At 42.7% G+C, this 24,535-nt stretch overlaps 2 long non-coding RNA genes across 4 annotated transcripts; one reads left to right on the top strand and one right to left on the bottom strand.

Moving 5' to 3' along the window:
- The first annotated feature begins 218 nt into the window (after window positions 1-218).
- Window positions 219-1,955, top strand: LOC139534804 (uncharacterized). 3 transcript variants are annotated; one of them, XR_011667015.1, is made up of 3 exons: window positions 219-460; window positions 1,164-1,286; window positions 1,618-1,955. It is a non-coding gene; the product is annotated as an uncharacterized lncRNA (long non-coding RNA). The 3 variants fall into 3 exon arrangements; XR_011667012.1 differs by lacking the exon at window positions 1,164-1,286 and having other exon boundaries at window positions 1,744-1,955; XR_011667016.1 differs by lacking the exon at window positions 1,164-1,286.
- Window positions 1,956-3,930: 1,975 nt separating this feature from the next.
- On the bottom strand, window positions 3,931-5,379 carry LOC139534797 (uncharacterized). Its single transcript, XR_011667011.1, has 2 exons — window positions 4,854-5,379; window positions 3,931-4,327 (listed from the first exon to the last, which is right to left on the bottom strand). It is a non-coding gene; the product is annotated as an uncharacterized lncRNA (long non-coding RNA).
- Window positions 5,380-24,535: the final 19,156 nt, after the last annotated feature.

The following is a 24,535-nucleotide window of genomic DNA, read 5'->3' as shown; positions in this document are numbered from 1 at the left end:
TACTTGATATACCTATTACAGTAAATATTGTATGGAAATTCTGAATGTTTTCTCTCTCTTTTAGACTTTTACTTTACTTTTAGTGATAAGTGATTACAACAACGATAACTGTAATCCGTTACATTACCAGCAAAAATATTGTAATCAGATTACAGATACTTTTGAAAAACTAGATGACTACTTCGAGGATAACTTTTAAATTCAGAAAGGATGTTTTCGAAAAAAATATTTGACACTTCATTCAAATCAGTATTGGAAAATGGCGCAAATTTAAATTTGTTCCGCCTGAGCGAGTCTGACCACAAGTCAGAGACCACTATGACGACACACCAAACAAATGTGTTTGATGGGTCGCGGAAAAAGAGCAGGAATAGATTTTTGTAGTCTACAGTCCAAGTTATGTCTTCCAAAAGTGCGATTGCTGTCGGGATCCAAAGATTATTCAAATTAACGCTTGGAGGTAAGGATGACAGCAGTGGTGTAGTCTACGGCGATACGGATATAATTTATTATTGATATCTACATAGCGCATTGATGTGAATCACTCTTACTGCTGCTCTCTCATTTAGCTATTTGTGCCTTACGGATTGTAGTTGTTGTGGATGGCTGTTCACAAATCTAAATGTGTATTTGAACCCAATAATGGTTGAATTCAAGAAGTTTAAGCTGCCTATCAATCATTGTTTTTGAAACCAGTGGACAGCCAGTGAAAAATGCGCTCTTGCAACAGCTGCATAGTGCGGATCCAAGCTAGTGAAATAAAAGTGGGGCTTTTATTGCTCAATCTATTTCATGTTGATAAAAAAAATCCATAGGCCTAGTGGACACATGCTCAAATTTGCACACTTTGATAGATTTAAAGGGGCAATCTGTAGTTGCTACGTCAATTTTTAGACTTATAAATGATATATATATATACAGTATATCCATTGATTCTTGAATAATATAACTTATAAAGGCCTCATAAGCTTAGTTCAACTGTCACACTCTATGATAACCCAAAATATAAGCTTGTTTTATTCCAATGTTTGTAAACATTGTAAATGTAAACAAACACTGCATAGCCTCATAACATGGTTAAAACAATAATGTCATATCATGGATGGTCAGTCCTTGCATCCATAGTTCTGTCTATTAATCTGAGAGTGGTTATATTTCTCCAGGCCCATCCCTCATCTTTTTACCAAAACAAAGACGGGGCGCCCATTTTGTTACTGTTTCATCTGTGGATTTTCCCTTTAAACAGCTGCATATTATCAAGATATCAAAGTGTCACCAACGAAAAGGTAAACAATAGGCCTATAGCTAATGCAGCATATGTAAATAGCACTTTTAAGTAGTGCTCAAAGCATGCCATTCCATGAGTGCAACATTTATTTTTCAACTCGAATCAATGAGCTCAATCAGTCCTCCATGACAGCAAAACAAACATAAACAACAGAGTAGGGCTGGATAATAAGTCCTTAGTTTTGGGGTTATGCTCATGTAAAACAATTTGGCTCATATATAGTTCAATATTTCAAAGTTCTATACTTGAAAATGAATGGGTATAACATGTATTGGTGTCACACCCTGATCTGTTTCACTTGTCTTGTGCTTGTATCCACCCCCCTCCAGGTGTCGCCCATTTTCGCCATTATCACCTGTGCTTTTATACCCGTGTTTTCTGTTTGTCTGTTGCCAGTTCATCTTGTCTCACCAAGCCTACCAGCAGTTTTCCCGTACTCCTGTTTTTCTCTCTAGTTTTCCCGGTTTTGACCATTCTGTCTACTCTGAGCATGCCTGCCATTCTATACCTAGTGACACTGCCCTGGATTACTGACCTCTGCCTGCCCTGACCCTGAGCCTGCCGTTCTGTACCTTTTGGACTCTGCTCTGGATTACTGACCTCTGCCTGCCCTTGACCTGTCGTTTGCCTGCCCCCTGTTTTTGTAATAAACTTTTGTTACTTCGAACTGTCTGCATCTGGGTCTTATCCTGAGGTCTGATAATTGCAATGACTGGAATTCTGACAGACTTTGGTTTTTAATGTAAAGATGTAATTAAATTGTTTTATTATATGTAGTAGAAAGCGATGGTTTAGAAGAAGCCTACATAACCAACCCATAAAGTAAAATGTAACATCCATATATCGCCAGCTATGTAAACTTTAACATTGATTTATCCTGCAATAGATGTTGTTCAATTGGAAACATGCATTTATGTCTTCTTCTAATGCCTCTTAATTATTTTTTTATAATTTTTTATTTAACCTTTATTTAACTAGGTAAGTCAATAAAGAAAAAAATCTTATTTACAATGACAGACTACCCTGGCCAAGCCCTAACGACACCGGGCCAATTGTGCGCCGCCCAATCACGGCCACTTGTGATACAGCCTGGAATCGAACCAGGGTCTGTGTCAGCTCTAGCACAAAGTGCCTTAAACCGCTGCGCCACTCGGGAGCCCTGTGTAGGCTTGAGAGCCCATGTAATCTAAAAGTAATGGAATGTAATCAAATCAAATCAAACTTTATTTGTCACATGCGCCGAATACAAGTGTTGCCCTTAACGTGAAATGCCCTACTTACAAGCCCTTAACCAACAGTGCAGTTCAAGAAGAGTTAAGAAAATATTTACCAAATAAACTAAAGTAAATAATAAAAAGTAACACAATAACATAACAATAACGAGGTTATATACAGGGGGTACCGGTACCGAGTCAATGTGCGAGGGTAAAGGTTAGTTGAGGTCATTTGTACATGTAGGTAGGGGTGAAGTGACTATGCATAGATAATAAACAGCGAGTAGCAGCAGTGTACAACACAAATGGGGGTGGGGGGTCAATGTAATAGTCCGGTGGCCATTTAATTAATTGTTCAGTAGTCTTATGGCTTGGGGGTAGAAGCTGTTCAGGATCCTTTTGGTCCTAGACTTGGCGCTCTGGAACCGCTTGCCGTGTGGTAGAGGAGAAAAAAGTCTATGACTTGGGTGACTGGAGTCTCTGACAATTTTATGGGCTTTCCTCTGACACCACATATTATATAGGTCCTGGATTGCAGGAAGCTTGGCTATTACGTTACTGAGTTTGGGTAATCCAAAAGCTACGTTACTGATTACAATTTTGGACAGGTAACTAGTAACTGTAACATATTACATTTAGAAAGTAACCTACCCAATCCTGAGTATACCTTTACCTGACTGATTGAAGACTCCCTTCGAGGCCAATCAACGGGGTTGAATTAGTCTAATCTCAGAGGAAATCACAATGGGAAAGTTACTGTATGGAAATACATACAGTATAGTCATATTGGGTGGTTTTGGTACCATGTCGGTAAATTACAACGATATTCAGTGTTACTGATGACACATGACACTGATGGGTGATGACTCCATCTTTTTTGACCGCCATTGCTATGCAGTATGTGAGTCACACACTGCTATCTAATCACAAGATAGCACAGACATCCGCTCTTATTCTAGCTCATGTGGCTTTGTGAGCACAGGAAAGCATGTGGGACTGACAGATAAAGGGTGGTATTTTATATAAGTATCCAAAGGCAGGTTATTGACCATAATAATAGGCCTTGTAAAAGCACAGAGTGCAAGATAAATAAGTGATATATTGTCCCTATATCTCCCTTAATTAGTTGAAAGCAATGTTTAGACTCTGCTTCATATTAGCACAAACTCTCCTTTAATTTCCTCTGTCATAACTGATGTGTGCTGAGAATTATAGAGCAATGTGCTACCACTCACTGTTCCTGTGCATCACCCAGTGATTACTTTACATTGGTAGTAGTGGGTCAGTCACCCTTACACATAATGCAGGCCTACATAAAGTGCATAGAAACCTGATGAAAAGTTATCTATATAAATGCAATCGTAATTCCATTTCTATTCATTCCTATTAATCTATACACATCGTCTATAAATATACTAGGGACCTCAATTTTATATAACCCAGTACTTATTTAATGCAGTATTTAATACAGAGACACACATTTGTTACACAGTGTACTAAGTTCCATCATACAAACTTACACAAAATACATGAGACATTTGTGACAGTGCGTGATCAATTGCACATAATCACTCGTAGTAGATAAAGATAATATTTTTCACATAATCAAAATGTTTTGCCTCTGAGAAAGTCTTAACAGTGAAAGTCACTTGGAGGTTAATGAAGTGTTCTTCTTTGAAGTCAGTCTGATGGGAGATGCTCAGCAGACAAGTGACCCCTCACTTGGGGTATTTGACAAACTGACACCCTGTCATACTGAGTGTCCAACTCAGCTTGTCAAATACACTAAGTGGGGGGCCTGCTCTCACAGTTGCAGACGATGAACCTGTAGTATGAACAGAAGGGACATTTGTGTAATTTTTAAACATGAATGTATTCCCTGTCCAAACATTTAACTCAAGGTTATTTTTTATGTACTTTTTTGTGTTGGTGTACTTAACTGTACTGCAGTGAAACCAGTGGACCAGCCCCTTTCAACTGTTTGTTTAGGGTAGATAACACTTCCATTCATATCTTCATAAAACTACAATTATTATTTATTTAACTAGGCAAGTCAGTTAAGAACAAATTATTATTTCCAATGACAGCCTAGGAACAGTGGATTAACTGCCTTGTTCAGGGGCAGAATTGTCAGCTCAAAGATTCAATCCTGCAACCTTTCGGTTACTAGTCCAACGCTCTAACCACTAGGCTACCTGCCGCCCCAAGTCAAATAGAAACAATGACTAAAGACCCATTACATTTAGAAAAAGCAATACATTATACTGTATAATATATTCCAAAGTTGTGCAGATTTGTTATGTAAATGTAATGAATTAGAAATTAAACCATGAAACAATATAATGTTATACCTGAATGATTTGACCTCTAGTTGAAATGGTGGATGTTTAGTGCGTGCCCCAATGATTCCTTAGTTGAGTTCTCTCCTTTAACCAAACGGCGACAGAGACGCTGATGATACTGTGCATCTGACAACACGCCTGATCATTAATAAGCCTTAACATCACAAAGAGGAAGCTAAAATGAGGAAGACAACTGCAAGGCTAGTTAGCAGGAAATATCTGGAACCACAGTGACAACATGTCATGGTTGTGAAATGCTTCAGATGGCAGTTTGAAATTGAGCCACTTTGTCAATACAGTTTCAGAGATCCATGCACATGAAATACAATGTGGAAAAGGAATTAGCTCTTGATGAATGTAAAAGCACATTATATCTTATTTGCGTTCAACAGTCCACAGCTATTGTGACAAACAATATATTACTTACAGTACATTCGGAAAGTATTTAGACCCCTTGACTTTTTCCACATTTTGTTACGTTACAGCCTTATTCTCAAATGGATTTAGTATTTTTTCCCCCTCATCAATATACACACAATACCCCATAATGACAAAGTGAAAACAGGATTTTATAAATTTTTGCAAATGTATTTTTTTTTTAAACAACAGAAAAACGTTATTTACATAAGTATTCTTAAGTACCCTTTACTATGAAACTTGAAATTTAGCTCAGGTTCATCCTGTTTCCATTGATCATCCTTGAGATGTTTCTACAACTTGATTGGAGTCCACCTGTGGTAAATTCAATTGATTGGACATGATTTGGAAAGGCACACACCTGTCTATATGAGGTCCCACAGTTGACAGTGCATGTCAGACCAAGCCATGAGGTCGAAGGAATTGTCCGCAGAGCTCCAAGACAGGATTTTGTGAAGGCACAGATCTGGGGAAGAGTACCAACATATTTCTGCAGCATTGAAGGTCCCCAAGAAAACAGTGGCCTCTGTCATTCTTAAATGGAAGAAATTTGGAACCACCAAGATTCTTCCTAGAGCTGGCTGGCCGGCTAAACTGAGCAATCGGGTGATCGATGGTCACTCTTGACAAAGCTCCAGAGTTCCTCTGTAGAGATGGGAGAACCTTCCAGAAGGACAACCATCTTTGCAGCATTCCACCAATCAGGCCTTTATGGTAGAGTGGCCAGACGGAAGCCACTCCTCAGTAAAATGGCACATGACAGCCCGCTTAGTGGACTTTCAGGAGTTTGTCATCTTGGTTGCTGTGCTGACCATGGCCTGTAACGAGTTCTTTGTAGATAGACTGAATTAATGAGTTTGGAAACAGTCTGTGACCTCGGCTTTCTACTCATTATTCCTTGTTAATAAAACAAACATGTACAGTATGCTTTCATTTGATTGAAATAACTATAATTTTTGTCTCTGGTCTGAAGAAACCAAATTTGAACTCTTTGGCCTGCATGCCAAGCGTCACGTCTGGAGGAAACATGGCACCATCCCTACAGTAAAGCATGGTGGTGGCAGCATCATGCTGTGGTTTTGTTTTTCAGTGGCAGGTACTGGAAGACCAGTCAGGATCGAAGGAAAGATGAACGGAGCAAAGTACAGAGAGATCCTTGATGAAAACCTGCTCCAGAGTGCTCAGGACATCAGACTGGGGCGAAGGTTCACCTTCCAACAGGACAACGACCCTAAGCACACAGCCAAGAGAACGCAGGAGTGGCTTCGGTACAAGTCTCTGAATGTCCTTGAGTGGCCCAGCCAGAGCGCGGACTTGAACCCGATCGAACATACCTGGAGAGACCTAAAAATAGCTATGCAGCGACGCTCCCCATCCAACCTGACAGAGCTTGAGAGGATCTGCAGAGAAGAATGGGAGAAACTACCCAAATGCAGGTGTGCCAAGCTTGTAGCGTCATACCCAAGAAGACTCAAGGCTGTAATTACTGCCAAAGGTGCTTCAACAAAATACTGAGTAAAGGCTCTGAATAGTTATGTAAATGTGATATTTAAGTTTTTTATTTTCAATAAATTAAGAAACATTTCTAAGCTGTTTTTGCTTTGTCATTATGGGGTATTGTGTGTAGATATATGAGGGGGGAAACTATTTAATCCATTTTAGAATAAGGCTGAAATGTAACAAAATGTGGAAAAGTGAAGGGGTCTGAATACTTTTCGAATGCACTGTATTCATTACCAGCCTGACTCTCACACAATCCTTGAAGAATGACTAGTCAATGCAATGCAATAACATTAGAGGGACTCAATAACCTTGTAATAGAGTGTGGGTCGTGTTTGTTCCAACATGTCAGCCATGTCGAAGGTAATGTCATACAACACAATTGATGCATGTCACACAACACAAGCAATTTTCTTGGTACTTAAAAATATTGAACCACAGATGTCCATGTTCTACAATAGCTACAGAATAACCCTGCGTATTATCATGGTTAAATTGTTTATCAATAGTACCGCAATTATACAACTGTCAAAATGAATGTGTAGTAACGTGTAGTCATGTTTAGTCAGGTACAACCTAGCAGCTTCTACTGTAGTATCTTTCAGTTAATTTCTAGCGTATATGATTCCCTTAATTGAGGCGAGTCTAAGAAATGTCATCCATGATAACTGAAAATGAGTGCATGTCAGAGATAAATATATAAACTCACAGCTTTGTTTCACATGGTGTGTGAGTGTGAACATTCAGTTCACCTCTAAAAGAAAGAAAAAAAAACACTTCCTCAGATCATTCATTCACTTCTCTCTATTATTACACTGTGTGGTTGAAGGAAATACAAGCCACTTAAGACACTGTTGAAACAAGAAATGTTTGACATATGAGTGTAAAAAGGTTCAGTAGAACAACTAATATCTTCTTACAGCAAATAAGGTGTCATCTCCTGTAGGGTAGGCCTATCATGACCCTATGACCCATGTTCAGAGCACTGGATCTTTTAAATGCTTTGATGGGTAACACTAGTATATTTGGGAGTGAGCAAGATGCTCAAATATGCAGAACTGTAAAAGAAGAGGGGGTGGAAAGAGGGGGGAATAAAAAGGCCTTTGATTGATTGGTTAGAGAAGAAAGGTGCTCTTGCACTTGTGTGTTGACCCCAAATCGTGTGGTAGTCATCTTGAAGCGAAAACCATTTCATTTCCGCGTGCACCTCTTTCGTCCTAAGACAGTAGCTCTTCCTAGGCCTACACATATTTCTCAGCAAGCAAATCAGATCCTGTTAACCCATGTCACTATTCTGGGGGCTGAAATATATAGGCTAGCTTCCGCTCGCTTGATCATTCATTAAAAGCAAAGCTACCTTGCATAGCTGGCTATACCGTCTTCTAACTCCTTAGCTTTGCACATCTCTCTTGCAATGCTGTTCTTTCTAGACCTTACGAAATACACATGCCTATACCATGTGAAAATTATTAGAATGCATGCCAATCCATTGAGTTCCCATTGAGTTCACTATCTTATAACAAAAAGACAATTTCTCTGCCAGATTCATTGATTGTTATTGTTCCCTCTAAAACACTGATCTATAAATCTGCTGCCTATACAGTGTGTATGATGTGTGTATCACTGCATTGTAATGTTATATTGTCTGTTGTTTCCTCTGCTCCTCCTTTTTTCACAATATTGAAGTCAAACAAAAAATGTACAATGTTCTGGCTTGAAATGTAAGCCCATTTTTATTTTTACCTTGATATAACTAGCCAAGTCAGTTAAGAACAAATTGTTATTTACAATGACGGCCTACCCGGGCCAAACCCGGACGACGCTGGGCCGATTGTGCGCTGCCCAGTGGGACTCCCAATCACGGCCGGATGTGATACAGCCTGGATTCGAACCAGGGACTTTAGTGACGCCTTGTTAAAGGGAAACTTTGCAAGGGCAGTGTGTGGTAACTTTGATCCATGTCTCTGCAAATGAAGATCATTCATCATGAGGTGTCACAGTATAAGCTGCTAAAAACACATATCTGTTATGTCAGTGCTGCCGTAGAAAGCTTATTCACATGGGGTTGCCGTATTTATGATGAATACCAATTACTCTATAAACATTCAGAAAATGCATCACATAAGATGGCACCGGAGAAGATGAAAGACGTTTTACGTGCCCCCAGCCGATTGTGTTTTTTTGTTCGCTTATTTGCATTGTTTGTAACTTATTTTTTTACTTATTTTGTACATAATGTTGCCACTACCGTCTTTTATGACCAAAAACAACTTCTAGACATCAGGACTGCGATTACTCCCCACGCACTAGCAGAATCCTCTTTTTCCTTTCACGACTCTGATGAGCCCGACGCAAAGGATACGCTGCTTCCTCGGGAACAGGCCCCGATCCCCGTGATCTGCGTGAAGAGGAGGCGGAGAAAGAGGGGCCGAAGGTCCGGCTGCCTTCTGAGAATTCGCAGGCGATCGAATAAACCCCCACTTCCCTCCATTCTGCTAGCAAACGTGCGATCTTTGGAGAATAAAATCAACAAGTTACGCAGAAGATTAAACTACCAACAGGACAATAAAAACTGTAACATCTTATGCTTCATGGAGTCGTGGCTGAACGACGACAACATCAACATACAGCTGGCTGGTTATATGATGTACCGGCAGGATAGAACAGCAGCGTCTGGTAAGACGGGGCAGCGGTCTATGTATTTTTGTAAACAACAGCTGGTGCACAATATCTAAGGAAATCTTGAGCTATTGCTCACCTCTGGTAGTTTCCCATGATAAGCTGTAGACCACACTACCTACCGAGAGAGTTTTCATCTGTATTCTTTGTCACACAGAGACGCATACAAAGCTCTCCCTCGCCCTCCATTTGGCAAATCTGACCATAATTCTATCCTCCTGATTCCTGCTTACAAGCAAAAATTAAAGCAGGAAGCACCAGTGACTAGATCAATAAAAAAGTGGTCAGATGAAGCAGATGCTAAGCTACTGGACTGTTTTGCTAGCACAGACTGGAATATGTTCCGGGATTCCTCCGATGGCATTGAGGAGTACACCACATCAGTCATTGGCTTCATAAATAAGTGCATCGATGACGTCGTCCCCACAGTGACGGTACATACATACCCCAACCAGAAGCCATGGATTACAGGCAACATCCGCACTGAGCTAAAGGCTAGAGCTGCCGCTTTTAAGGAGTGGGACTCTTAACCCGGAAGCTTATAAGAAATCCCGCTATGCCCTCCGACAAACCATCTAACAGGCGAAGCATCAATACAGGACAAAGATCGAATTGTACTACACCGGCTCTGACTTTCGTCGGATGTGGCAGGGCTTTCAAACCATTACGGACTACAAGGGGAAGCACAGCCAAGCGCTGCCCAGTGACACAAGCCTACCAGACGAGCTAAACTACTTCTATGCTCGCTTCAAGGCAAATAACACTGAAACATGCATGACATCCGGCGCCGAAACGAGATGGCCGCCTCGCTTCGCGTTCCTTGGAAAATATGCAGTATTTTGTTTTTTATGTGTAATTTCTTACATCGGTACCCCAGGTAATCTTAGGTTTCATTACATACAGTCGGGAGGAACTACTGAATATACGATTAACGTCAACTCATCATCGTTCCTACCAGGAATATGACTTTCCCGAAACGGATCCAGTGTTTTGCCTTCCACCCAATACAATGGATCTGATCCCAGCCGGCGACCCTGTGCGACGCCGTAAAAGGGGCAAACGAGGCGGTCTCCTGGTCAGGCTTCGGAGACGGGCACATCGCGCTCCACTCCCTAGCATACTACTCGCCAATGTCCAGTCTCTTGACAATAAGGTTGATGAAATCCGAGCACGGGTAGCATTCCAGAGAGACATCAGGGATTGCAACGTGCTCTGCTTCACGGAAACATGGCTAACTCAAGAGACGCTAACGGAGTCGGTGCAGCCAGCTGGTTTCTTCATGCATCGCGCCGACAGAAACAAACATCTTTCTGGTAAGAAGAGGGGCGGGGGGGTATGCCTTATGATTAACGAGACGTGGTGTGATCATCATAACAACACACAGGAACTCAAGTCATTCTGTTCACCTGATCTAGAACTCCTCACAATCAAATGTCGACCGCATTATCTACCAAGGGAATTCTCTTCGATCATAATCACAGCCGTATATATTCCCCCCCAAGCAGACACATCGATGGCCCTGAACGAACTTTATCTGACTCTTTGTAAACTGGAAACCACACACCCTGAGGCTGCATTCATCGTAGCTGGGGATTTTAACAAGGCTAATCTAAAAACAAAACTCCCTAAATTCTATCAGCATATCGATTGTGCTACCAGGGCTGGAAAAACCCTAGATCATTGTTATACTAATTTCCGCGACGCATATAAGGCCCTCCCCCGCCCCCCTTTCGGAAAAGCTGACCACGACTCCATTTTGTTGATTCCAGCCTACAAACAGAAACTAAAACAACAAGCTCCCGCGCTCAGGTCTGTTCAACGCTGGTCCGACCAATCTGATTCCACGCTTCAAGACTGCTTCGATCACGCGGATTGGAATATGTTCCGCATTGCGTCCAACAACAATATTGACGAATATGCTGATTCGGTGAGCGAGTTCATTAGGAAGTGCATTGACGATGTCGTACCCACAGCAACGATTAAAACATTCCCAAACCAGAAACCGTGGATTGACGGCAGCATTCGCGTGAAACTGAAAGCGCGAACCACTGCTTTTAACCAGGGCAAGGTGACCGGAAGCATGACCGAATACAAACAGTGTAGCTATTCTCTCCGCAAGGCAATCAAACAGGCTAAGTCCCAGTACAGAGACAAAATCGAGTCGCAATTCAACAGCTCAGACACAAGAGGTATGTGGCAGGGTCTACAGTCAATCACGGATTACAAAAAGAAAACCAGCCCCGTCGCGGACCAGGATGTCTTGCTCCCAGACAGGCTAAACAACTTTTTTGCCCGCTTTGAGGACAATACAGTGCCACTGACACGGCCCCCTACCAAAACCTGCGGGCTCTCCTTCACTGCAGCCGAGGTGAGTAAAACATTTAAACGTGTTAACCCTCGCAAGGCTGCAGGCCCAGACGGCATTCCCAGCCGCGTCCTCAGAGCATGCGCAGACCAGCTGGCTGGTGTGTTTACGGACATATTCAATCAATCTTTATCCCAGTCTGCTGTTCCCACATGCTTCAAGAGGGCCACCATTGTTCCTGTTCCCAAGAAAGCTAAGGTAACTGAGCTAAACGACTACCGCCCCGTAGCACTCACTTCCGTCATCATGAAGTGCTTTGAGAGACTAGTCAAGGACCATATCACCTCCACCCTACCGGACACCCTAGACCCACTCCAATTTGCTTACCGACCCAATAGGTCCACAGACGACGCAATCGCAACCACACTGCACACTGCCCTAACCCATCTGGACAAGAGGAATACCCATGTGAGAATGCTGTTCATCGATTACAGCTCAGCATTTAACACCATAGTACCCTCCAAACTCGTCATCAAGCTCGAGACCCTGGGTCTCGACCCCGCCCTGTGCAACTGGGTCCTGGACTTCCTGACGGGCCGCCCCCAGGTGGTGAGGGTAGGTAACAACATCTCCACCCCGCTGATCCTCAACACTGGGGCCCCACAAGGGTGCGTTCTGAGCCCTCTCCTGTACTCCCTGTTCACCCACGACTGCGTGGCCATGCACGCCTCCAACTCAATCATCAAGTTCGCGGATGACACTACAGTGGTAGGCTTGATTACCAACAACGACGAGACGGCCTACAGGGAGGAGGTGAGGGCCCTCGGAGTGTGGTGTCAGGAAAATAACCTCACACTCAACGTCAACAAAACAAAGGAGATGATTGTGGACTTCAGGAAACAGCAGAGGGAGCACCCCCCTATCCACATCGACGGGTCAGTAGTGGAGAAGGTGGAAAGTTTTAAGTTCCTCGGTGTACACATCACGGACAAACTGAATTGGTCCACCCACACAGACAGCGTCGTGAAGAAGGCGCAGCAGCGCCTCTTCAACCTCAGGAGGCTGAAGAAATTCGGCTTGTCACCAAAAGCACTCACAAACTTCTACAGATGCACAATCGAGAGCATCCTGTCGGGCTGTATCACCGCCTGGTACGGCAACTGCTCCGCCCACAACCGTAAGGCTCTCCAGAGGGTAGTGAGGTCTGCAGAACGCATCACCGGGGGCAAACTACCTGCCCTCCAGGACACCTACACCACCCGATGTCACAGGAAGGCCATAAAGATCATCAAGGACAACAACCACCCAAGCCACTGCCTGTTCACCCCGCTATCATCCAGAAGGCGAGGTCAGTACAGGTGCATCAAAGCAGGGACCGAGAGACTGAAAAACAGCTTCTATCTCAAGGCCATCAGACTGTTAAACAGCCACCACTAACATTTAGCGGCCGCTGCCAACATACTGACTCAACTCCAGCCACTTTAAAAATGGGAATTGATGGAAATTATGTAAAAATGTACCACTAGCCACTTTAAACAATGCCACTTAATATAATGTTTACATACCCTACATTACCCATCTCATATGTATATACTGTACTCTATATCATCTACTGCATCTTGCCATCTTTATGTAATACATGTACCACTAGCCACTTTAAACTATGCCACTTTATGTTTACATACCCTACAGTACTCATCTCATATGTATATACCGTACTCTATACCATCTACTGCATCTTGCCTATGCCGTTCTGTACCACCACTCATTCATATATCTTTATGTACATATTCTTTATCCCTTTACACTTGTGTGTGTGTATAAGGTAGTAGTTGTGGAATTGTTAGGTTAGATTACTTGTTGGTTATTACTGCATTGTCGGAACTAGAAGCACAAGCATTTCGCTACACTCGCATTAACATCTGCTAACCATGTGTATGTGACTAATAAAATTTGATTTGATTTGATTTGAGAGCACCAGCTGTTCCGAAAGACTGTGTGATCACGCCCTCCACAGCCGATGTGAGTAAGACCTTTAAACAGGTCAACATTCACAAGGCCGCAGGGCCAGGCGGATTACCAGGACGTGTACTGCGAGCATGCTCTGACCAACTTGCAAGTGTCTTCACTGACATTTTCAACCTCTCCCTGTCCGAGTCTGTAATACCAATATGTTTCAAGCAGACCACCATAGTCCCTGTGCCCAAGAACACTAAGGTAAACTGCCTAAACGACTACCGACCCATAGCACTCATGTCTGTAGCCATGAAGTGCCTTGAAAGGCTGGTCAACACCATCATCCCAGAAACCCTAAACCCACTCCAATTTGCATACCGCCCCAACAGATCCACAGATGACGCAATCTCCATTGCACTCCACACTGCCCTTTCCCACCTGGACAAAAGGAACACCTATTTGTGAATGCTATTCATTGACTACAGCTCAGAGTTCAACACCATAGTGCCCTCAAAGCTCATCAATAAGCTAAGGACCCTGGGACTAAACATCTCTCTCTGCAACTGGATCCTGGACTTCCTGATGGGCCGCCCCCAGGTGGTAAGAGTAGGTAGCAACACATCCGCCACACTGATCCTCAACACAGGGGCTCCCAGGGGTGCGTGCTCAGTCCCCTCCTGTACTCCCTGTTCACTCATGACTGCACGGCCAGGCACGACTCCAACACCATCTTTAAATTTGCAGATGACACAACAGTGGTAGGCCTGATCACCAACAACGACGAGACAGCCTATAGGGAGGAGGTCAGAGACCTGCACCATCGAGAGCATCCTGACTGGTTGCATCACTGCTTGGTATGGCAACTGCTCGGCCTCCGGCCACAAGGCACTACAAAGATTAGTGCGAACTGCCCAGTACATCACTGGGGCCAAGCTTCCTGCCATCCAGGACCTCTATACAAGGCGGTGTCAGAGGAAGGCCCTAAAAATTGTCAAAGACTCCAGCCACACTAGTCATAGACTGTTCTCTCTGCTACTGCACGGCAAGCGGTACCGGAGCACCAAGTCTAGGTCCAAGAGGCTTCTAAACAGCTTCTACCCTAAAGCCATAAAACTCCTGAACATCTAGTCAAATGGCTACCCCCCACCCCCTCTTTACACCACTGCTACTCTCTGTTGTCATCTATGCATAGTCACTTTAATAACTCTACCTACATGTACATACTACCTCAAATAATCGGTGCGAAACATTGACTCTGTTTCTGTACCCCCCTGTATATAGTCTCGTTATTGTTATTTCACTGCTGCCCTTTAATTACTTGTTACTTTTATCTTTTATTCTTATCTGTATTTTTTGAAACTGCATTGTTGGTTTGGGGCTCGTAAGTAAGCATTTCACTGTAAGGTCTACACCTGTTGTATTCGGCGCATGTGACAAATAAAATTTGATTTGATTTGTGTGTACATGTTCTCAATTACAAAATGTCCCAATTTTCATAAGAACATTAAAAAATATTATTAAAAGAAAAATCAAGCTGAAAATGCCATCCATGTGCATTACTACTACATACAGGGAACATTTATATATTATTACAGTTGGGATTATTAGGTCTGATAAAAATACATTTTTGTAGCAAACAGGGAGATGTAGTGACTCAGACATTGTGCCTCCACATGTGAAATGAGCATGTAATTGTTGATACCTGACTTGTGTTATCTACAATATGATGGTGAATGTTCAGGTAGTTCAAACCAGGGCAACCATATTGCGTGCAATTTATCTTTCAACACCTCAAGTTTTGGGTTCCTCCTTTATATCATACGGGAAGTACCAAACCACTACCTCACTTTGCTGTGGTTGGAAGGGTTGGTTGCTTGGTTGCTTCAGAGATACAAGTGGTTATTTTCCATTGTGTACTACATTAACAATTAACTTCCTATTACACTACTACTACATGTACTTTTTGTTTTCAGGCCTTAGGGATCCTGGATTTTTGCATTTTTCAAAATGTTCAAATATACAGCATGTACCTATCCTTGACTTATTGCTAAACCCATGATGGATTTTTGTTATATGCAAATGTAAAGGTTTGTTTATGAAATGGTGGACACAATGCTTACAAATATTTTATGGATGCAGGACCAATTATTTTACTGTATCAAAAGACGTTCTGTATGCAACCAACATCAATAGTCTTGGCTCCAAATTGACTCCATAAATTCAAATATGCATTATACACAGTCTACATTGTACTAATGAGAGATGGTATATTGATGGATATTTACAGTAATAACCACAACAGATGCACTGCTCCTACCAAACATGAGCAGTGACATTTTCATGGATTTACTTTCCATCCACAGGTCCACAGCTTGGGATGGGCAACTCCAGTCCTCGGGACCGGAGTGTTGTCACACATTTTACCCACCCCTAGAAAACACAGCTGGTTGAACAGAACTAGGCCTTTATTACTCCTGTATGAGCTGAGAAAAATACTCATCAGCTAAACCATAATATTGAAGTAAACTTGGAGTCATGCAATGATATGGTGTGTGGTCCTCCCACTGCTACTCGGAAACCATGCAGTTTATTAGGCTACAGATGAAATAAGTTATAATGAACTTCACAGGGTGGTATAAGCGCACAGTGATCTTGATACTACTTTCCAATAAATATTGAGGGTCTTCTTCTGGTGACATGATGATTGATGTGTAACTGTCGTTTGACAAATACAAATATTCTCGCTCTTATCCATAATAATCTCTTTACGTAGGCTTGCCTAACTGAAAACTTAAGCGAAAAAGCACATTTTGTATGCACTACGTCATCATGCAGTAATTTTTTTATCAACAAGTCAGTGTGGTGGAAACACCACTGGTGGGAAAATGCAGATACTTTCTTTATGCAGATTTTAGAATATTTGGATGAAGATCTTTCACCAATTGGATGGAAACCTAGCTACGGTAACACAATGAGCTGTACCAGTTGCATGAGGCCTTCAGGGCCACGAATTTACCGGGCAGATACAGTGGGGAGAACAAGTATTTGATACACTGCCGATTTTGCAGGTTTTCCTACTTACAAAGCATGTAAGTAGGATAATTTTTATCATAGGTACACGTGAACTGTGAGAGACGGAATCTAAAACAAAAATCCAGAAAATCACATTGTATGATTTTTAATTAATTAATTTGCATTTTATTGCATGACATAAGTATTTGATACATTAGAAAAGCAGAACTTAATATTTGGTAAAGAAACCTTTGTTTGCAATTACAGAGATCATACGTTTCCCGTAGTTCTTGACCAGGTTTGCACACACTGCAGCAGGGATTTTGGCCCACTCCTCCATACAGACCTTCCCCAGATCCCTCAGGTTTCGGGGCTGTCACTGGGCAATCCGGACTTTCAGCTCCCTCCAAAGATTTTCTATTGGGTTCAGGTCTGGAGACTGGCTAGGCCACTCCAGGACCTTGAGATGCTTCTTACGGAGCCACTCCTTAGTTGCCCTGGCTGTGTGTTTCGGGTCGTTGTCATGCTGGAAGACCCAGCCACGACCCATCTTCAATGCTCTTACTGAGGGAAGGAGGTTGTTGGCCAAGATCTCGCGATACATGGCCCCATACATCCTCCCCTCAATACGGTGCAGTCGTCCTGTCCCCTTTGCAGAAAAGCATCCCCAAGAATGATGTTTCCACCTCCATGCTTCACGGTTGGGATGGTGTTCTTGGGGTTGTACTCATCCTTCTTCTTCCTCCAAACACGGCGAGTGGACTTTAGACCAAAAAGCTCTATTTTTGTCTCATCAGACCACATGACCTTCTCCCATTCCTCCTCTGGATCATCCAGATGGTCATTGGCAAACTTCAGACGGGCCTGGACTTGCGCTGGCTTGAGCAGGGGGACCTGGCGTGCGCTGCAGGATTTAAATCCATGACGGCGTAGTGTGTTACTAATGGTTTTCTTTGAGACTGTGGTCCCAGCTCTCTTCAGGTCATTGACCAGGTCCTGCCGTGTAGTTCTGGGCTGATCCCTCACCTTCCTCATGATCATTGATGCCCCACGAGGTGATATCTTGCATGAAGCCCCAGACTGAGGGTGATTGACCGTCATCTTGAACTTCTTCCATTTTCTAATAATTGCACCAACAGTTGTTGCCTTCTCACCAAGCTGCTTACCTATTGTCCTGTAGCCCATCCCAGCCTTGTGAAGGTCTACAATTTTATCCCTGATGTCCTTACACAGCTCTCTGGTCTTGGCCATTGTGGAGAGGTTGGAGTCTGTTTGATTGAGTGTGTGGACAGGTGTCTTTTATACAGGTAACGAGTTCAAACAGGTGCAGTTAATACAGGTAATGAGTGGAGAACAGGAGGGCTTCTTAAAGAAAAACTAACAGGACTGTGAGAGCCGGAATTCTTACTGGTTGGTAGGTGATCAAATACTTATGTCATGCAATAAAATGCAAATGAATTACTTAAAAATCATACAATGGGATTTTCTGGATTTTTGTTTTAGATTCCGTCTCTCACAGTTGAAGTGTACCTATGATAAAAATTACAGACCTCTACATGCTTTGTAAGTAGGAAAACTTGCAAAATCGTCAGTGTATCAAATACTTGTTCTCCCCACTGTAGTTGGGGGGTTTTTTATACAAAAAAATATAATAAATATGTCACTGGGCAGCTCTTGGCTGTGCTTCTCCTTGTAGTCCGTAATGGTTTGAAAGCCCTGCCACATCCGACGAAAGTCAGAGCCGGTGTAGTACAATTCGATCTTTGTCCTGTATTGATGCTTTGCCTGTTAGATGGTTTGTGGGGGTTTATTCGATCGCCTGCGAATTCTCAGAAGGCAGCCGGACCTTCGGCCCCTCTTTCTCCGCCTCCTCTTCACGCAGATCACGGGGATCGGGGCCTGTTCCCGAGGAAGCAGCGTATCCTTTGCGTCGGGCTCATCAGTCCTGATGTCTAGAAGTTGTTTTTGGTCATAAAAGACGGTAGTGGCAACATTATGTACAAAATAAGTAAAAAAAATAAGTTACAAACAATGCAAATAAGCGTACAAAAAAACACAATCGGCTGGGGGCACGTAAAATGTCTGCCATCTTCTCCGGTGCCATCTTATGTGATGCATTTTCTGAATGTTTATAGAGTAATTGGTATTCATCATAAATACGGCAACCCCATGTGAATAAGCTTTCTACGGCAGCACTGACATAACAGATACATGTATGTGTTTTTAGCAGCTTATACTGTGACACCTCATGATGAATGATCTTCATTTGCAGAGACATGGATCATAGTTCCCAGCCAGCAGAGACAACGACCCTAAGCACCCAGCCAAGACAATGCAGGAGTGGCTTCGAGACATGTCTCTGAATATCCTTGTGTGGCCCAGCCAGAGCCTGGACTTGAACCCGATCGAACATCTCTGGAGAGACCTGAAAATAGCTGTGCAGCTACACTCCCCATTCAACCTGACAGAGCTTGAGAGGAGCTGCAGAGAAGAATAGGAGAACCTCCCCAAATAAAGGTGTGCCAAGCTTGCAGCATCATACCCAAGAAGAATCGAGGCTGTAATCACTGCCAAAGGTGCTTCAACAAGGGTCTGAATACTTATATAAATTTCAGTTTTCAGTTTTTTATAAATTTGCTGAACGTAAAAAAAAAAACTGTTTTTGCTTTGTTATTATGGGGTATTGTGTTTAGATTGATGAGGGGGAAAAAACTATTTAATCTATTTTAGAATAAGGCTGTAATGTATCAAAATGTGGAAAAAGTCAAGGGGTCTGAATACTCTCCGAATGCGCTGTACCTATATGTACTAATCCACAGTTATTTGTTTGATAAACTATTGATCCTACATGGTTAAATTATGCTCTCTGGTGTATTTTGAACATTGAATGCGGGCTCCTGTGGTTGGATAAAAATTCATGTAATTATTATATTTTTTGCCTCTTGGGGCCCCTACAGCCTTGAGCCCAGCCCCTGACTCACACAATTGACCAATAACATTGATTTATTACACAGTTTATTTTTATTAATCAGTCATCCAATCAAGGCAGGGCCCCCCAGTTACCACGTGGGCTCCCTACCTCCTCTCCTCCCCAGCAGAGTGGCCGCAGAGTGGCAGTAGGCAGCAGCAGGCTATCTACACTCATTGAGAACAGGCACCTGAGCCCTCCTGTGGTTGGTGGTTGCAGTAAAAAAAATATATATATATACAGTATATCACAAAAGTGAGTACACCCCTCACATTTTTGTAAATATTTGAGTATATCTTTTCATGTGACAACACTGAAGAAATGACACTTTGCTACAATGTAAAGTAGTGAGTGTACAGCTTGTATAACAGTGTAAATTTGCTGTCCCCTCAAAATAACTCAACACACAGCCATTAATGTCTGAACCGCTGGCAACAAAAGTGAGTACACCCCTAAGTGAAAATGTCCAAATTGGGCCCAAAGTGTCAATATTTTGTGTGGCCACCATCATTTTTCAGCACTGCCTTAACCCTCTTGGGCATTGAGTTCACCAGAGCTTCACAGGTTGCCACTGGAGTCCTCTTCCACTCCTCCATGACGACGTCACGGAGCTGGTGGATGTTAGAGACCTTGCACTCCTCCACCTTCCGTTTGAGGAGGCCCCACAGATGCTCAATAGGGTTTATGTCTGGAGACATGCTTGGCCAGTCCATCACCTTTACCCTCAGCTTCTTTAGCAAGGCAGTGGTCGTCTTGGAGGTGTGTTTGGGGTCGTTATCATGTTGGAATACTGCCCTGCGGCCCAGTCTCCGAAGGGAGGAGATCATGCTCTGCTTCAGTATGTCACAGTACATGTTGGCATTCATGGTTCCCTCAATGAACTGTAGCTCCCCAGTGCCGGCAGCACTCATGAAGCCCCAGACCATGACACTCCCACCACCATGCTTGACTGTAGGCAAGACACACTTGTCTTTGTACTCCTCACCTGGTTGCCGCCACCCACGCTTGACACCATCTGAACCAAATAAGTTTATCTTGGTCTCATCAGACCACAGGACATGGTTCCAGTAATCCATGTCCTTAGTCTGCTTGTCTTCAGCAAACTGTTTGCGGGCTTTCTTGTGCATCATTTTAGAAGAGGCTTCCTTCTGGGACGACAACCATGCAGACCAATTTGATGCAGTGTACGGCGTATGGTCTGAGCACTGACAGGCTGACCCCCCACCCCTACAACCTCTGCAGCAATGCTGGCAGCACTCATACGTCTATTTCCCAAAGACAACCTTTGGATATGACGCTGAACACGTGCACTCAACTTCTTTGGTCGACCATGGCGAGGCCTGTTCTGAGTGGAACCTGTCCAGTTAAACCGCTGTATGGTCTTGGCCACCGTGCTGCAGCTCAGTTTCAGGGTCTTGCCAATCTTCTTATAGCCCAGGCCATCTTTATGTGGAGCAACAATTATTTTTTTCAGATCCTCAGAGAGTTCTTTGCCATGAGGTGCCATGTTGAACTTCCAGTGACCAGTCAGTATGAGGGAGTGTGAGAGCGATGACACCAAATTTAACACACCTGCTCCCCATTCACTCCTGAGACCTTGTAACGCTAACGAGTCACATGACACCGGGGAGGGAAAATGGCTAATTGGGCCCAATTTGGACATTTTCACTTAGGGGTGTACTCACTTTTGTTGCCAGCGGTTTAGACATTAATGGCTGTGTGTTGAGTTATTTTGAGGGGACAGCAAATGTACACTGTTATACAAGCTGTACACTCACTACTTTACATTGTAGCAAAGTGTCATTTCTTCAGTGTTCTCACATGAAAATATATACTCAAATATTTACAAAAATGTGAGGGGTGTACTCACTTTTGTGATATACTGTATATATATTATAAACAACTCCCAATTTTTTGCTAATAGCATTGTTTTTCAAAGTAGCTCATCTTGATATAGGCTATTGACACGATGGGCGCATCAACCATCACCATGAGTAGCCTTATGGCTTCATCTTCATCATTAGATGAGTCAGTGTGCCACTGGACATGTTATTTAGTAGTCTACTTTAGCATATGATATATATATAGGCTACTGTATATTTCTTCCTAATATTGTACAATCTGTGCAATAATATATATTTTTAAGCCCCCTGAGCCTATGATTTCTTAAACCGGCTCTGTAGGCCGGCTCTGTATTCTCACCAACCTCAGTCCTACCACAGGCCTGAGCGGTTCAGGGCACTGTGCAGCCTCAAGTCCCCACAACGTCGTCCTTAGTGCCCCCTTGGTGAAGGCTGGGTAATGAATTGTAACCTGAGAAGGTCCTCTTGACCGACTGTCTGCCCCAACCTACAGTGTGAGGAGACTAGGCTTGGATATCTTTATTTAGTCAGTGAGGAGGAAAGAGGGAGGGCCAGACCAGAAAGCAGTGGGGTTTGGGAAAAGGCAGGAAAAGGGTGCAACTGTAGAAGGCTATCAGCACAAACCAATTATTTTGTCAAGCAAAGTGTGACTTTGATTGCTTGCTACCTCTCTGCAGGACTTTTACAGACATTTTAAATGTTCCTCTGTAGTGAACGTCAGCATCGAAGTGCACTAGGACATTACAGTATGTGACTTAATTTGTGACCTTCCCGGGCTTAAAAAGATGACCCCTCAACAAAGCACTGGCCCTTACCCCAAAGTAAACCACAATGAGTCAAGTATTCAAGAGAAGGAGAAGGTAAGTACTAATCATACTTCATTGTCTTTAATGTTCTACAGTAGGTACTGTGCTATCTCAATTCACTGTGTGTGTGTGTGTGTGTGTGTGTGTGTGTGTGTGTGTGTGTGTGTGTGTGTGTGTGTGTGTGTGTGTGTGTGTGTGTGTGTGTGTGTGTGTGTGTGTGTGTGTGTGTGTGTGTGTGTGTGTGTGTGTGTGTGGGTGGGGGTGTGTGTGGGTGTGTGTGTGGGTGTGAGAAAGAGAGAGAGGATACACCTACATCTTCAAGGTTATTTGACAAAGAGTAGATTAATGTTTAGAATGTAGATGAATGTTTTGTATTCATCTCTGTAAATCAGGCTGAAAGCTGTATCAGAGTTTTACATAACATGTCCAACAACTTAGATGTATGTCGACAATAACAGTCTCAATGTATTATCCTTTCACTTACCTATCATGTTAATGGAACTGTGGTCTCTTTACATCCCTGGGCTTGAGGATCCAAGGTTGAAATTGAATACACCATCCTACATTATATATGGTTGGAGAACATCCCTCAACAAATATCAGTGTGCACATCTACTGCATACAAGCTGGATTGTACAGTGGGAAAGCTAAGTTCCACATGATAATAATGCAGATGGACATTAACAGACCTTTACAGAGGCAAATATTGGCTTTCATTTTAAAAAATCAAGACAAAATGGAGGTGGATGAAAAAAATGTAAATGATGTCCTATATAGAGAGAGATGTGCAATACCATAGAAAATACTTGCACAGCATACAATACATAGCAAGTGTATCAATATTTATATTTTTGTGTCCATCCAAATGGATCAAGATATTGGACCCCACAGATTGTGTAGCTCTATCACCAAGGGCTAATAATATAGATGGGTGCATCTGTTTCCTTCCTCTGCTAATCAGCTGTGGAGTGAAGGAAGCCCTCACCATCCTATCCCATATGCTGCTTTCCATCAGCTATGGACAAAACATGTTATTTATTTATGCAGTGCTACAATTATATTCTATTGTACCGTATGAGATGCACTACCATACGTTTCTTTATACACTACCGGTCAAAAGTTTTTTTAAACGTACTCATTCAAGGGTTTTTCTTTATTTTTACTATTTTCTACATTGTAGAATAATATTGAAGACATCAAAACAATGAAATAACACATATGGAATCATGTAGTAACCAAAAAAGTGTTGAACAAATATTCTGCAAAGTAGCCACCCTTTGCCTTGATAACAGCTTTGCACACTCTTGGCATTCTCTCAACCAGATTCACCTGGAATGCTTTTTCAACAGTCTTGAAGGAGTTCCCACATATGCTGAGCACTTGTTGGCTGCCATGCTAGTTATTTGCCTTGAATTATAAATAAATCACAGACAGTGTCACCAGCAAAGCACCACCACACCATAACACCTCCTCCATGCTTTACGGTGGGAAATACACATGCGGAGATCATCCGTTCACCCCGCATCTCACAGAGACACTGTGGTTGGAACCAAAAATCTCCAATTTGGACTCCAAACCAAAGGACAGATTTCCACAGGTCTAATGTCCATTGTTCGTGTTTCTCTTCTTCTTATTGGTGCCCTTTAGTAGTGGTTTCTTTGCAGCAATTCGACCAGTCTACTCTGAACAGTTGATGTTGAGATGTGTCTGTTACTTGAACTCTGTGACGCATTTATTTGGGCTCCAATTTCTGAAGCTGGTAACTCTAATGAACTTATCCTCTGCACCAGAGGTAACTCTGGGTCTTCCATTCCTGTGGCGGTCCTCAGCAAGTTTCATCATAGCGCTTGATCTTTTTTGCGACTGCACTTGAAGAAACTTTCAAAGTTCTTGAAATGTTCTGTATTGACTGACCTTCATGTCTTAAAGTAATGATGGACTGCCATTTCTCTTTGCTAATATGAGCTTTTCTTGCCATAATATGGACTTGGTATTTTACCAAATAGTGCTATATTCTATATACTCCTCCTACCTTGTCACAACACAACTGATTGGCTCAAATGCATTAATAAGCAAAGAAATTCCACAAATTCATTTTTAAGAAGGCACACCTTAATTTAAACGCATTGCAGGTGACTACCTCATGAAGCTGGTTGAGAGAATGCCAAGAGTGTGCAAAGCTGTCA

The sequence above is a fragment of the Salvelinus alpinus genome, chromosome 1 (genome assembly GCF_045679555.1).
Source record: "Salvelinus alpinus chromosome 1, SLU_Salpinus.1, whole genome shotgun sequence".
NCBI classification, from domain to species: Eukaryota; Metazoa; Chordata; class Actinopteri; order Salmoniformes; family Salmonidae; genus Salvelinus; species Salvelinus alpinus.
This window is presented reverse-complemented; position numbering and strand designations above follow the sequence as displayed.